Below are 15732 nucleotides of genomic sequence, written 5' to 3'. Positions count from 1 at the left end.
CAGCACGGCCAATCATTTCCACCAAGCTGTTGACATAATCAGGAGGTTGTATCCGGCAACAGACTGGTCATTAGTGAATGAAATGGATGGAGGTTAATACAATGAGTGGGGAAAAGAGTGTACACACTTCCTGCAAATAGAACAAACATAGATAATGGGATCCACTGAGTATCATGTCATGTCCAATTCATCCAGTTTAATTGGGATAAGCAACAGGGTTGGGGTGATTTCCATTTTAATTCAGCAAATTCTGGAAACTAATTGAAATTGAATAACTGAAAAATATGTACACAGACCAGCTTCAAGCATTCTGTTATTCGATCCTACTGTTAAATAAATAATTTGCTTTGAAATCATTTGCTCAAAACACAAAAGATATGCATTTCAGCAATCCTTCAGAGTAAAAAGAAAGTCTGCACACTGTATATGCTCCCGAGTGATGTGAATTTATTAACACCAGACTATAACGTTTCAAGCCTTACAAACAGCTAAGAACCACACTCTTAAATACCCATACCTGTCAGATGATCTCTGTCGCACACATAGTGGACCACTGGAAAGACAGCCATCTTAGAAGTACAGAATTGACACAGAGAAGTAACAGAGGTACTTACACAAATATTTACAAAGCCACAATTTATTCAAAAAGAGACCATTGAATTTGAGAGAGAAGTTGGTGAGATCTGATTTACTTCAACCCTCTCAGTTTCATTTCCTAAATTCTGTTCGTCATGGCAATTATAGGAGTTTTGAGTTGTGCACAGTGCCCTTTTACTCTCACAAATATCAATAAATGAAAAGGTCTAACAAAAACAAATCCTGTCTCTCTGACTCTGAAATCAGCCACTCCAAATTTCACGACGCCTGAATCTTAACAGCCAATCAGGACATCGCTCTGCCCTGCCTGCCTGTCAAACCAGTTGTGGGTTCACAGCACTGCCACAGCAGACAAGGTGGGTGGAGCACAGATAAGAGCAGAGTGGAGGTAACGCTACTACACTACTGGGCAAAAGAAAATGGGCCATGCCCAAAATGGCAAAATCTTAAGCTAATGGTCTTAACAACAAATCATTGGTCAGAAAATTAGCAAGAATTAAATAAATGCACTCCTGAGACCTCCTGTGCCACCATTTGCTTGTTTACTTTTGCTGCAGTGAACTGTTTGGGGAAAAGCTAGAAACAGGGAAATTCACTTATGCAGTAGACAAATTAACATAATGTCAAATAAAAGAGTCATGTTTTGTATCTGGTTGCATTTCATTTGCATGCCATGACTTCCTGATGTCTGTGACCTATCAACATCATCAGAATCTGGATATCTTATTTTCAGGTTGTCCTACAAGCGATACAAAAACTCTTTGCATTTGAATGGATCTCTATGGGAATTGGGGGGTGGGACTAGATTCAGCTGTAAATTATGCTGATACAGTATGGAACACATTTGTTGACTAAATGGCTTTAAGTCATCAAGGGTCCAAGGTATCAAATGAGCCTCAAACCACTGTGCTGCTGCCAAATATGCAGTAGATACTACAAGCAACATTTGGTTTGAAACCATAAGAAGCATCATAGACTCATGTGTAACCATTATTTTTACATTAAGAATAAAAAGTATTACAACACATCCCTGAGGTGTACCAGCATCCAAGGTTATGGGTTTTGACGCTTTTGGATTTTGACACTTTTTACAGGCTATGTTCAGAAAGTCCCATATCCAAAGGCACAAAGGACTGCTTATGTCTAACTCCATGTCTATGGACGAACAGTTCCTGGGAAATGGTCTTGTTGGAAGCTGAACTGAATTAGACTGAAATGTGTTTGTGTAAGAGTATTCAATAAGAAACTTTAGCCCAAAGCCATAGCAACATCAACTAACCCCATTTCTGCCATATAATATAGGGAAATATGTACTGAAAATGATCTAAACTTGTGACACAATGCACACTGGGACTTTGTCTCAAAATCATCTTACAGGTATCTGATAGAACTGCATTCCACACCAGTGCTGTGTGATTTCACCTGTCACATAGAGAATATTAAGGGTTGCTGTGAGTTGCAATAAACTACAGTGGGGCATCATTAACAACAGCTCAGAGATATAAATGTGGTAAAGTACCATGAACAGAGTAAATTTGAATGACAAATTGAGAGTCTTTGCTACTCAGTTTATATAAAATTATCTTCAGCAGATGATGAATATTTATAAAAAGCTCAATTCTTTGCTCAATTATAGTTACTGTTTATGATTATGGCCCACGAAAGACAGCTTTAGAATAAATGGAAAATTTCTCTTCCTACGTATTATGATGTGCGCGAGCACACACACACACGCATAAACACGCACATGTTCATGCACACCTGCACACACACACACACACAAACACCGCCAGCACTAGAGTTGGGAAAATCCACACTCAGGTGTGCGCTACCATCAGGGGGCATGTCTCATACTGAACAAATTCCGAAAATAAATGTCAAATGTGCACACAGTTTGCACATAACAAAATAAATAAAGTTAACAAAAATAAATGTTTAAAAAAAAAAAACCATAATCAACTATATTGGACTTTTAAAATACACTAGATAAAGTCCAGTAATACTTTGCTGTTCTGAAAAGAACATCAATTGTGGCCTTGCACCTTGCATTCATTGAAAAACCCAAGAGGCCTACATAGAATTTAATCACAGAGTGAACATTCTCAGAAAATGAATGTGTAGACCATTCCAAAAGCAAACAAACATAATCATATCAAATTTGTTTTTCATGGTAATTTATGTAATGATAATGGAACATAAAGTCATCACTGAGCAAGAACAACAAATATTGAATCAATTTTATTTTTGCAGTGCCCAATAATCCCTTTAATCTGGCGACTCTGTGTCTTTCTCAGCCATTAAATAGGAAGCCAAGTCCCATCTAGGAAGGTGACTTAGTCATTTGATTACCAATTGCACTGCACTACACCACAGATTCACACAGCAGCCATTATGCTAAATGTTTAATGGAAGGCATATGACAGAAAGATGCAGCCAGAGTCTGTGTTAATGGAGAGACACACAGGATGAAATCCATTTCTCTTTGTGCCTTTCAACAATGTTCAGTTTTTCAGTATCAAAACAGATATAATGCAAAAAACAAAAACCCCACTGACATCAAAATGACTAAATTTCTGAGTGTTAATAGTTGACCGCCTTATGGATTGAAGGATGGGAAGTCTCCCAGAAGTGCACAATATGAAAAACTAAGCTTACTTTACTGACCTCGAACAGATTCTCCGCAGGTCAAGAGGATAAAAATATAAGCATAAAGACAAAGGAGCATTGGTTGTTATTTTAATGGAGCGCAAGAAAATTATAATTGAAACCCCTGGCTTAGCCTATTAAAAGAGGAGCAGCCTGTGATCGCTTGAAAACTTCAAAAAGCTGACAGTTGTGGCAGCTTAATACGAACGTTAAATTTAGCCATCTGCACAAATGGATTCCCAATCACTGCTGGGAATATCAAAGGGCTTAAAAGGCTAAGTGCTTCGAAGGAAAGACATGACTCACTTTTTTGTACTTACAGTTTCAAATTGTGTCTGTCTGGCGTGGAGGCATTTGTCACAGTGCTTCTAATGCTAATCAAAATATTGACATAAAAAGCAGCTCTGTATAAATAAAGAATTTAGTCGGCCATTCAGGAAATGTAAAACAGCAATCAATGGTGCCCTGTCCAAATAAAATCAGAGTCAATCTGAGCAGAACTTTTCACAGTGTTGATATCTGCTGTAGAAATTTGTCCTGAATACACCTTAAGAGAAGCTCTTGTTTTCAGCACAGCCGAAATACCTTGAATGGATAAATGAATGAATGAATGCATAACACGGTAAAAAAATTACATGTCTTCATGTTGCAGGCCGCCATAGCAAACAATGCCAAATCAGGGCTCCCTGCAGGAAAACCATTTGTTCCCATGATAGCTCATACTGTCTCACTGCGTTTGACTTCATGGAACAACATTTACTAATTTTGTAGTCCAGATGGGCTGTTTCTTGGTGGGCACCAATGATAAATATAACAGTGGGAAACCCTGCTAAATGTAAATGACAAAAATACTTTCTCCCAACATGGTTTGGTGAGACCGAACAGAAAGACTCAAAAGGTCCACATAAAAAAAATGACAACGCCCATACTTTGTTATGGTACGGCCATGTCTTACAAGCTATCTTTGCTCATAAATTCCTGAGCATTTTAGCATGATTGTAGTTCTCTGTGAGACCATTAATTCTGTGACATGACTTCAGCACAAGCACCACTGATTACAGTTACCAATGTTGTTGACACCGCTGATTGCTATTTAGAATTACAAATGATCAGTTTTATCAGCGTATGTGCTTATATATTCCAAAACCTTGAGGATTGTTTAAATCTTTTTTTAGTAATTCTGCATTCAGATTCAGCTCCCAGCCTTGAACAAATCAAAGCTTAGAATCTTTCAGTCTGATACGTTCAACAAATGCCAGTTATTAACATAGAAATGCTTTTTGTTTAAACACTTGAGTTACCTTTTCAAAAACTTGCATGAATACAATTCAAAGCAATTCTATAATATGGGACTCAAAAGTTCTAAAGCTTAACATCTCAAAATGATACTGGTTGCAGATAGCAACATACTGTAATTTTATGCTTTCCAAATATATGCAGTTTGGCTGTCACTTTATACCAGAGGAGACCCTGAGTAGGCCCTTTTGTTTATTGATGTTGACAGAAAGAAGAAAGTTGTTGCCAGTGTCCTAATGGTGTGGTCAAAAGTGAACAACTCAGCAGGTTGCACAAATTAGACGGCAGATTAATAAAAGTTCTTTCCGCACATGAATTTTTGGAACATATCTCTTTTTAATATGCAGCTTCCCCTCTTTTTGGAGTCACAGTAAATGTGATGTGAATTAGATCCGATTTCTTCTTCAAATCCTAACATGCCTCCATGTCGAATTAAGGACAACATGTTCAGTTTTACTTTAAAAAAGTCTCCCTTTGTATCATAATTGTACATTTGTAACACGAAAGTACAAACGTTGACACAAAATATGATGAAAACATTACAAAAGTAGTACCACAAAAAGTGGTATTAACAGATCCTTACTCAGAATGTAGTAATATACTTTTGCTAAACTGTACAAATACATTTTTCTCCCTTCCCTAAGCTGCAGATAACAGAGGAAAAAAAAACTTATCCACAGCTCCGTTTTTCAAATGCAAATTGCAGAGAAAATGGGAGATTTCAATCCCTATAATTAGCACAAAAAGCTTTTAGCCCTCATCCAAATGATCACACTAACGATTCAGTTCAGTATGGTATTTAGTATAGCAAGTAAATAGGGTACTTCACCCCTATGTACACCAATAGAAAAGGCATGGTATTAGGCACAAAGTTTTCTGCAATTGTCGTATTTATAAGGAGAGACCTACTAAGAAAAGTCCATTTTATGTGTCAAAATAGTTCAATTTCCATGCATTCCAGATGAAAATATGTATTCAATTCATCCACATCCTTGCATATCATTAAAAAAATCTGTAACTACAACACACTCTAAAACACCTGATGCGCGCAACATGCACACATCCAATTGCTGTTGTGTGTTGTCTTCCAGACTAGCCATAACGTAGCACTGAGTGAAAAAAGAAAAAATGTTCCTTGGATTCCATATGTATGAACTCAGCAGAAGAGTTCATGACCAGATCATGAGACCTTCTGAGAGTATATTTTCTACCTGTGAAGTACTGTATCAAATACAGTGTGTTGCAGGGCTATGGGTGGCTAATGATCGCATGGTGAACGGACAGAAAAAACAACAAAAACATTTGGCTTTCTGCCATTAATTGCCAATAAAAAGCCAACACAATGGAAACCTCCACCAAATAAGGAAAAGGCAACTAAATGCTTCTCTGGCAAAGTAATAACAAACACTTACATCCACAGACAGCACTTGTCCATCACACCAGTTCTCTCTTTTAGGCCTGAGCACAAGGCCTTTTATTAGGTCCAAAGATTAGGCAACAGACCACAGCTGTATTGTCAACAATGCAGCACAGCTGTGGCCATACCTGTGTGTAGGACTGGTGCTGCCCCCTAGTGGACAGCACCCAACATTCCTTCCTGACACCACAACAGGAAATACAGATGGAAGCAAATAAATGGTTGTGGTTTGGAAGCACTTACAGAAAGAAACCAACCCATTTCTTTATTCAGTTTAAATACAACCTATCAAATTTACATAATTTAGAATGGATTATGAATGTAGAATTTGGAGAATGTTAGTTATCCTGTGAGCCTTTTGTATTTGTAATTTGCTTTAACAGTTAATAAATACTTAATAAATAATCTACTGAGATTATTTGATTCAAAGATATTGACTTGAACATGACTTGTTTCTTTTCACTATACAGTATGTGAATACGTGTCTGCTTTGATGTTTCGTGTTTTACTCATGACTTTGTGTCTTCACTAAATACAGCCTACAGGATTTACACTTTCTCCATGTCACATGACTGCAGGCAATGCCCACTTCTACCACTTTAAGAAACGTGGCATCTGGACTCTAAACCAGTTAATGTATGCGGTTCAATTTCCTTGTCCTGGCAAAGTTCCCAATCTCCCCCAGTCAGCACACTTCATCATCTTTCAGTTTAAATGGCTAAACTAATTCTTGCCTCTCCATCTCATTGGATGCGAGTTGGGCATGACAGGGAATTGTCATGCATCATCCTGGAGACTTCTAGCAAGACTGGGGATTAGGGGGAAAAACCCCATGCAAATAATATCCTATTTACCATAAATGTAATTTACATCCAGGACAGGAACTTGACAGGAACTACATTTCATATGCTTTTTATTTCTTAATTTTGATTTCGGACAAAATGAAGATTCATTTTTTTCTTCACAAACACTGTAAATTTTGGTGATCACTGAAGTTCCAAAACTGTCATTGTATGTGCAGTTTGAAGGCGACATGAATGGCATAATAGTGTATTAGTACCTTTTTGAAAGGTACTAATACACTATCACTGTAAAAATAGGTGATCATTAAATTGTTCACCGTATCTGTGTTGCTAAGGTAACCCTGGTACTCAGAGTACTGCATATGAGGTGCTTTTGTAAGAGTCTGAAAAATACGTTTTGCTTTTTGTTGCACATGAGAAACATGACAGACAAATATGGACATATAGCCTGTCCCCGAATAATAATTTTCAAACACATCATACAGGAAGCGTAGGGGTAAGTAATTACTTATCATTGTTGGGCATATGGTAGTCTAGAGTAGTATCTACTCAAAGGTATAAACATTACGAGTCTAACGTTTAATCAACGTCAACAAAATGTTCAGTAGAATCAGTGGTGAAAGGTATGCAAAAATCCATTTGCAAACCAGGGCCCTTCTGACTGCGAGGCATTAGCTGAAAATGGCTGGCAAATTGGATGTTTAGGCGGGGAATCAATTCAAAGATTATTATGTTAATTATGCTTTAAAATAAACCAAGTTGATTATACCTGATATAATGGGATTGCAATTCGAAGACCACAATATTATTAAAGACTTGGGTACATTTATGTTACATGCTATTGGGGTGCGTACACAAGAATAACTAACAAAAAATAACAAACTAATAATTCTCCCTCTCAGGTCGAAAGTTGTCAGAGTGAGAGGTGATATGTGCAACCACATTACACTGCAAACCATGCCTTGAGAATCTGACCACTGCATAAACTGGTGTGTTCCCAGGGAGCTTTATCACAGCTATAGAAAGTGCTGTTCCCAGCCAGTCGGGTGCGAGGCTCTTCAGACCTCTAAAGATGTGGCCCTCTGTGTTCTCTGGCTAGCTACCCATCTAAAACACATGAACATTGAACATTGATGTGGAGATACTGGAGTTTTCTTACGTCTGGCTAGCAAGCTAACTAGCTAAAAAAAAAAAACTATGCAACTACACCAAGTCTTTGGGTATTTGTAGCTGAAAAGACAGAAGCAGGAGGATGTGACTCGCTAACTTGATTGCTGGACATATTTCTGTGCAAGAAAGTTTCACTCCTGAAATCCTCTAATGTAGACAACCCCTGACAAACAAGCTCTCTACAAAGGCCTTCTCACTGCAGGCGTTGTTTTTCGTTTCCACGGTGCAGTAGATAAGCTGGACTGTGCTGCAAAGAGTTCTATGAAATAGCTGTTTTGAATGTCCAGTTGACCCAGCATGTCTATAAATATGAGAGCAGGCATATATACCACATACAGGCTTCAGCAAATTGCCATGTGGTATACATGATATGCACGGCCATCTGCCTGTCAGAATAGAATATTTATCCAAGGTCTGGTACCAATGTATTTAACATTTACAAAATAATTTTCTTTCATAAATGGCCAGATCTTTTCTGGGTATAAATCACCAGATTTATCCACCACATCTTTGAGGGTATTATTCTGTAATCTTAAATTACAACTGTAAGGTATTATAACTAATCTTCTCTCGACTTTGTATCAGATAAATGTAATCACATACCCTCACCCCTAGATAAAAAATAAAAAATAAAAATTATTCCACCAACTCCAAAATGTTTGCGTCTTTTATTTTCTTATCTAAAGTTAATTACTGGTGTCAATCTGCATGTAATTCAATAACACTTGCTACACTAACAACAGCTGGCTGTTCTCTCACATATAAAATGAAGATATATTTGCTATAGATATCTCTCCACTAAAAGCAAAAGCACTTAAAATGTAGGCATTTTAATCTAGGAAATACGCCCCTGTAAGATTGGATTTTCTAAGTGGATTTTCTAGTTAATAAATATAGCGTGTTTCGTACATTATTTTAAATCTAAATGAGTATTTGAAGGAAGAGTGATTTACTCCATGTTCATTAGAAGGCTCACATTCTGTGTAATCCTTCATAATTTCAACACTTCGGTTAAACACAAATTATGCGGGCATTAAAGCCATGTCTTTACAGCTTTATAATGAACTCTTAATATAATTAGTTATCTAGGCAGAGTTTCCATGGAGTTTGTAAGGCCCACATACTGTATATTGTCCTGAAAGATTAATGTGAATGCTATAACAGAACAGGAACTGCAACAATTTTGGCTTATGCTTGCCATAACTGGTGATTTTAGGTTTTATAAGATCCTTAGGAACACCATTGTCATACATCAAAATGTTTATGACACAAATGTGATATTATATCCTTAAATCTGACATTAAAAGGTGATAGGTGAAAGGTGATGGCATCACCATCAAAACTTTCATTACCTTATATCTTAGATATTTATTATAAGACGTTTATTCATGTTTACCAGCTGTTCAAATGTGCATTGTTTGTCTGTTATTAAAGAGAAGTAAATCAGAAACATTTGCAAACACAAACATCTCCTGTTCACACATGCTGATTGTGAAAAGGTTCATGCAGCTATAGTGTGAAAAGCATTTGTCAGCAGGTCTCTTGTAAATATTCTCAGTCAATTTACTCGACCGTGGTAAGCCAACAACATAAGAAACAGTATCTTACAATTACAGAACAACAGAGAACGTTTATTCAAATAAAAAATTACACGAATAAAGTCAACTGAATAAATTGAGTCCAATCCCTGCCACATACAATTCTGAAGACATGTGCTAAGTGTCTATTTATACAGAGATTCTTATCAGATTCTTATTAGTAGCAAGTGAATAAAATATCTGTTAAAGTCAAAGGCCCAAGAGCCCTTCCATTGTATTGCCATAAAAGTGGGTCTAGGTCCCTTACACGACAATTCATGAATTTTTATTAAAATGAATACAAAAGCAGTGCTCTGTTTCATAAAAATATTCATTTTCATATCAGGGGGAAAGGGAAAGACATTCCTGATCTATTTTTTTGTGTTTTTGTTTAACTAAAAAAAAAAACTGTCCATGGGTTTAGATTAAAAGTGACACAAAATGTTTTCCTGATTCTTATCTGGAATCCCATTAATTTTCAGGTTTCAGGGTGAAGGTCAAAGAGGCACTTTATGTTTCTTTTCCTCAGCTTTTTGCTAAATTATTCTGCACCTGAGTCTCTCCACCAATCCCATCGCACAAATGAGCGCACTGAATGTGCAGAGCAAGTTTGGTCAGGAAACTCTTGATTCTGCCGACCAAAGGTCAGCCTCAGCAATCACATACTCCCGCGTTTCCATAATCAACCAATCACATACGCACAACCCATTTTCTCATACACACCCAATCACATGCACTCATCTCCAATGGAGTGCCTTTTCATAAACCAGCAGTCAGACCTCTCCAGTGCTGCTGATTGCCTGTTCTACTTTTGCATGCTTTCTTACTACTGCACAGAAATGCGCTTACCCTCCACCACCCCAGCTACCACCTGTTGTTTTGATGTGCTTCTAGGAACGAGTGGGAAAGGTGGGGGTTGGGGGGGGGGGGGGGTCGATTTGGTTATGTGGCTATTTGTAAGCCAACAAGAAAATGAAACATTTAAAATTAAATGATTGCTAATGAACATATGATATGTAATGATCATTACCACATTGAAAGCTGGTGTGGCCATGGAAGCCCAACATACCAGTTCTTGGAAGATCTCTACAACATCCAAACTTCTGGAAATACTCTAAACTTCCTGCTTCAGGAGAGGAACATTTCTGTATGCTAGAGCAGGGATTTCCCCAGTGGTGCTCATCCAGTTTGGCTGTGGAGCTCCTAGAAGAAAATAGGAAAACAACCCGCACAAGCCCTGAAAGTCAATGAAATGCGCTTTTCCTGACGCCCACCTGAAAATGCATCAGTTTCACCCTCACTGACACAGTTCCAAAATTCATTACCCTTAATATGACTGGGCATTGCTTCAGGCAGTGAAAGCAATGAGAAACAAGCAACGTGCTGCTATGCAATCTCCATTCAGCATTGCAGCCTGTCAAGCAACCCACAATATGGGACTTATAATACATAGGAATGCTAAAAAAAAAAGTGTACTAAATTTGTGATGTCGATAGCATCTTAGCCTCTTATCAGGAGCAACAATGTCTTTTGCATTCTCTCTCCTTTCATTATTTTCAGGGCCAGAAAAAGCATATGAATGAAATCAAAACAAATGTCTACCACATTTTGTTTCAGTAATTGGTAACACAGATCAACAACTTATCCCCAAAGTTGGTGATTTTAGCATAAAGGGACAAGACTATTTTGAGTAGCTGCAGTACTAATTCATGTGATCTCTTGGACAGAAAAAAAAACAGTTTGAAGAGAAGCAGGGGCTGTTTGAGATTATAATATTCATAACCATGATACATTCTTACTGCACAATATAACATTACCGTAAGAGTATGTTGATCACCCACAAGCCTTCAGTATGACTATAAATTTGGTATCGCACAATTCTACATGTTATCTTGTAAAGTCCTTCTTGTGTTAATTTGTGTGTCCATCTGATAGTCCTGTTTTATTTGCTTCACAATAGTTACATTATATTACATATTACATTTTAGGCATTTGGGATTAGATCTTATTCTGAGCATTTTACACAGCTTCCATTCTGTTTAAATCTACTTAAACAGTTGAATCTTCACTTCTCAAGTTTTTCACCTTCTCTATTTTCATGTTTATTGATTTAATTTTCTGTGACCCTGTATCACACAGTACAGTATATGTTATTGGCAGGTAATTAAAAAAAAAATCTTACTTGTCAAAAAGGATAAAGAACATATGCATCTTGTTTTTACTTCATTTTCATATTTTGGGTAGATTAGTGCATATGGCAGCATTGGTTTGACATCCAGCTGAAATCTGAGCTAAAATAAACCCTTGCCTTTGGGGAACATATGTCCCTCTGTTCAATATTAACATGCGAGGGCACATAACCGCTTTGGTTGTCATCAAAGGTAGGAGTGTGGATTAACGGATTCACTCATGCACATTAAAATGTATCTCCTCTGACATCTTGTAAGGTCATTTTCCGTGTTCTGAGAAGAAGAACCACCGGTACTTACAAAACATTTTTGCAAAACAGTCATTCACAACAACAGAAAACAGAAATTAGCAGATTTAACAGGCCGGAATTCTGTTACACCTGGGTTTAAACAAAAATTGCAAACCCAATTTCAAGTTAAGAGTGAAATACAATGAGCATAATATTCTGAATACATTGTCCTCACATTTTAATCAACAAACTCACTGTTCAGGCCTACAAGGAATCCAGAATAATCAGCAGGTGTATAGCATTCCCGAATTGCCATATTGCTGAACATTTGTGATTCATGATTCATAACTGAAGCACAATAGCTCAAATTTAGGCAAACGTATGGAGAGGATCTGTTAGTATGAACATGTGCAAATTCATGGTCACTACAAGCAAATACAAAACAATTTCATCACATCTCCAAAGTCAGTGCCTGTTTCTATTTGCATTCATAACGTAGCAAGCAAGAACACACAAAGGTTCATTCATTCTTGTGTTTACGTCCTGATTTCCTGGGGCAGAAAAGATGATTTCCTGGAAAGTTCAATTACGTGTCTTTGTAATGAGCTAAAGACTCGCGGCACAATGACAGTTCGGGGATTCTCTATCTTTCATATACGCTACCCAGTTCCTCATTCTCTCAAATATATCATTCTGCGGTAAAGATGAGGTCCAGATAAGAGAGATGGGAGGGAGGCATTTTGGGTGACAAACTAGCACAAAGAATCTGTGTGCTGCGCACGGTGTTAATGAAAATCCTTGAAGGAAGTGATTGCTGCGTCTCCAATTCATCCTTCCGCTTTCATTCGGCCCTCTGTTGGGCATTCTGTGGGGTGTCAGGTTTCAAAAGAAATGATTCGCCCACAAGCCTACAAAAAGTCACTTTCAATTATTTATTCTCTTATAGTGACAGGGGATCAGAATACGCGAACATTTCAGCAAAATTCCTTCTTCAGAGTATGCCAGGCTTCAAGATAGTGTAAATTAAAATAAAAACATCAATGGTCAAGAACAAAAGATTTCTGAGTTCTAACTGCGCTCTTGCGGTTTTTATATCTTGTACCATTCCACCAGGAGGACATTTTATTCAAGATGAGAAAACAAAATTACTAAATCAAAAGCATACAAAAGCCAGACCAAATACGCATTTCTAGATATGTTCTAGCAAAATGGTTATCGGGTCATGAACCAAGTATATTTGTACACAGTCAAAATACCCAGAGGCAGATGTAATGACACTGTCTCTTCCTTTGTTTATTGATAAAAAAATAATTTAAAAAAATGTAAGAGAAGTAAATAAAGTAAAGTACCCTGCTTTGGAGCATGCTTGAGACTTGCAGTCAGAGGCCAGGGACAGTAGCTGTAATCAAAGTTTTTTGAGAGTGAGGACTGTAATTTGATTTTAAATGATCAGAGATAACTTGGGTATTTTCTAAATACATTTCTATACATTCAATCAGCAAAAACAGGAGGTAGAAATTATTTTCTGAAGCAGAGTAACATGAACAAAGTGTGACAAGCAAAAAAATAAAAAGTGAGAAGAACACGGATGAGGTGTCATTTGTGCCCACTGTATGGGGAAGGAGGGGCCTGTCCATCACGCAGAAAAGAAACAAGTATAAAAGGAATGTTCGTGATGTCACTGCTTTCCCCAAAACATCAAAGAAGACCAAAGTGAGCGGGGATCGGGCTCTGATGTGTCATCTGTCGGTAGAACACCACATTCCGCATGCTGAACCATTTCAGAAAAAATCTGTCTGTCCCTTCCAGACTCACAGAATGGGTAGGACTATTATGATGCACAAATGCGAATGGATCATGTCATTTATCCATAAATAGAAAATACTACAGCCTACTGTCTGTCACTTGCAATCTACAGCTACATTGCATATCACAAGAACAACATCGCCAGAGCCATTTGGAAAATCGAGAGAAGCCTTTATGAGTCAACTCTTTATATGAATTTATATGCTTTTCCCTCTGGTTTGAATGGAGCAACAAACTTTAAAATTGCAGGTCATTACAAAGTTATATAAAAATATCTGGGGTAACCTTTGCCTCACATAAATGAGTGGGATTAAACACGCATTTTGTCTTCATTTTAATATGCAGTGGCTTCACTAATGGGATTCAACCATAAGATAATAATAAGAATAACACAAGCAGACAATTCATTTGTGCATGAAATATGCAGCTAATAGCTTTAATGCAACTTTGCATTTCATAAAAGCCTCAGAGGTTAGTGAACATTCATACGAACCAAGACTGTTGTTTCAATTTCAGTCAGTGTTCATTTGAAGTATTTTTTAATGTTTTGTATGAATGTAACATGACAGTTTATGCTTTATTAGCCTCATCTTGAAAATCCCACACTGAGACACAGCAATCACTCATTTTAATGGGATTTTAATGTAAGTTTAACATTAACTTCTGGTTCTTTTTGTGTGGTATTTAATGGCACAACACAAGAGAAATAATCATTACATTAGATAAATATGACGTCCTTTTCTCGTTGGAGAAGGTCTTTAAACTTTGGGGATTGTGCCAACAAACAGTATAACACCCCTGCTTTATCTTTAAAGTATACAATGGCATTTCTAATGGAAACAAAAATGACTTGACATTCTGTCATCAATACAGTACTGATGCTGTTACACAGACCACGAGAATGTTCACCATAGAAACGAGTGGACGTCTGGTAGAGACTTTTGACCATGATATACATAAATGGATGATTCAATGAAATACCTTATTTATGCACCATTTTTATGCATTATTGACATGGTTCATTAGGGTGAAATATCTTGCAGATATTTTACACCCAATCAATTTTTACAGTTGGTTATTATGCTTATGAAGTTCAACAGGACAATGTACTTCAAAGGCGCAACTTCAATGTCCAAGGACAAACTGACTGTATCGTGTTGACTGCAAACTTCTTTCACCACCATTGCACACCAGCAAACCAGTGAATAATTAAATGCGCCAATATACATTGAACAAGGGTAAAATGTGAACTATGGGGTAACTGATTTATCAAATGCAAAGCCATAGCCTCAGTCAATCAGTTATTGCAGACAAGGGACACAACCGACTGGAGGCTCCCCCATCACTGAAGGATTAGTTTGGCAAAGAGTGGCATTCTAACAATAGCACTCTGTTGATTGGAACATTTTTTTCTCTCACTAGAATGTTCCAGAATGTTCCGTCAACATTTAATTCACAGGTATGTCAGTGCACATCTCACACACAATTTTTTTTTGCATTTTTCTTGCACTTGACTTCCGTGTCACAAATCTCCTTGTCGCCCCTCATTCATCTGGATTAACAAAACCGGCAAGGACAAAATTATATTCACGATTTACAACAGCTGAAGCCCACTATTGTAATTCACACTGTCTCAGGTGTCAGTAAAATAATGGTAAGCTACTGCAGAGGTTTATTTATTTCTTTATGCACACCTTCCCAAAATCATAACGATACAGAAAGTTCAGCAGGTGTCCCAAAACAGCTCTAAAATGAGTTCATAAAAAAACAAATTGTGCAATCAAACTGCACCGCACATGTTGAATCAATTTGTTTGTTTGTTTTAGATGATTAAATATTATTTTTGGAAAAATACTAATAATTCCCTTACATCTGTAGAATGGATCAGATAGTACATTTATGTAAAAAAAACTAGTGTCTGTGTTTTTAGTAAGGGACATTGGAAAAGGCATTCATTATATATAAAAAGTCAGTTTGTGAATATGTATGTCTCAGGGAAGT

Source organism: Anguilla anguilla, chromosome 6 (genome assembly GCF_013347855.1).
Source record: "Anguilla anguilla isolate fAngAng1 chromosome 6, fAngAng1.pri, whole genome shotgun sequence".
Lineage (NCBI taxonomy): Eukaryota > Metazoa > Chordata > Actinopteri > Anguilliformes > Anguillidae > Anguilla > Anguilla anguilla.
This window is presented reverse-complemented; position numbering follows the sequence as displayed.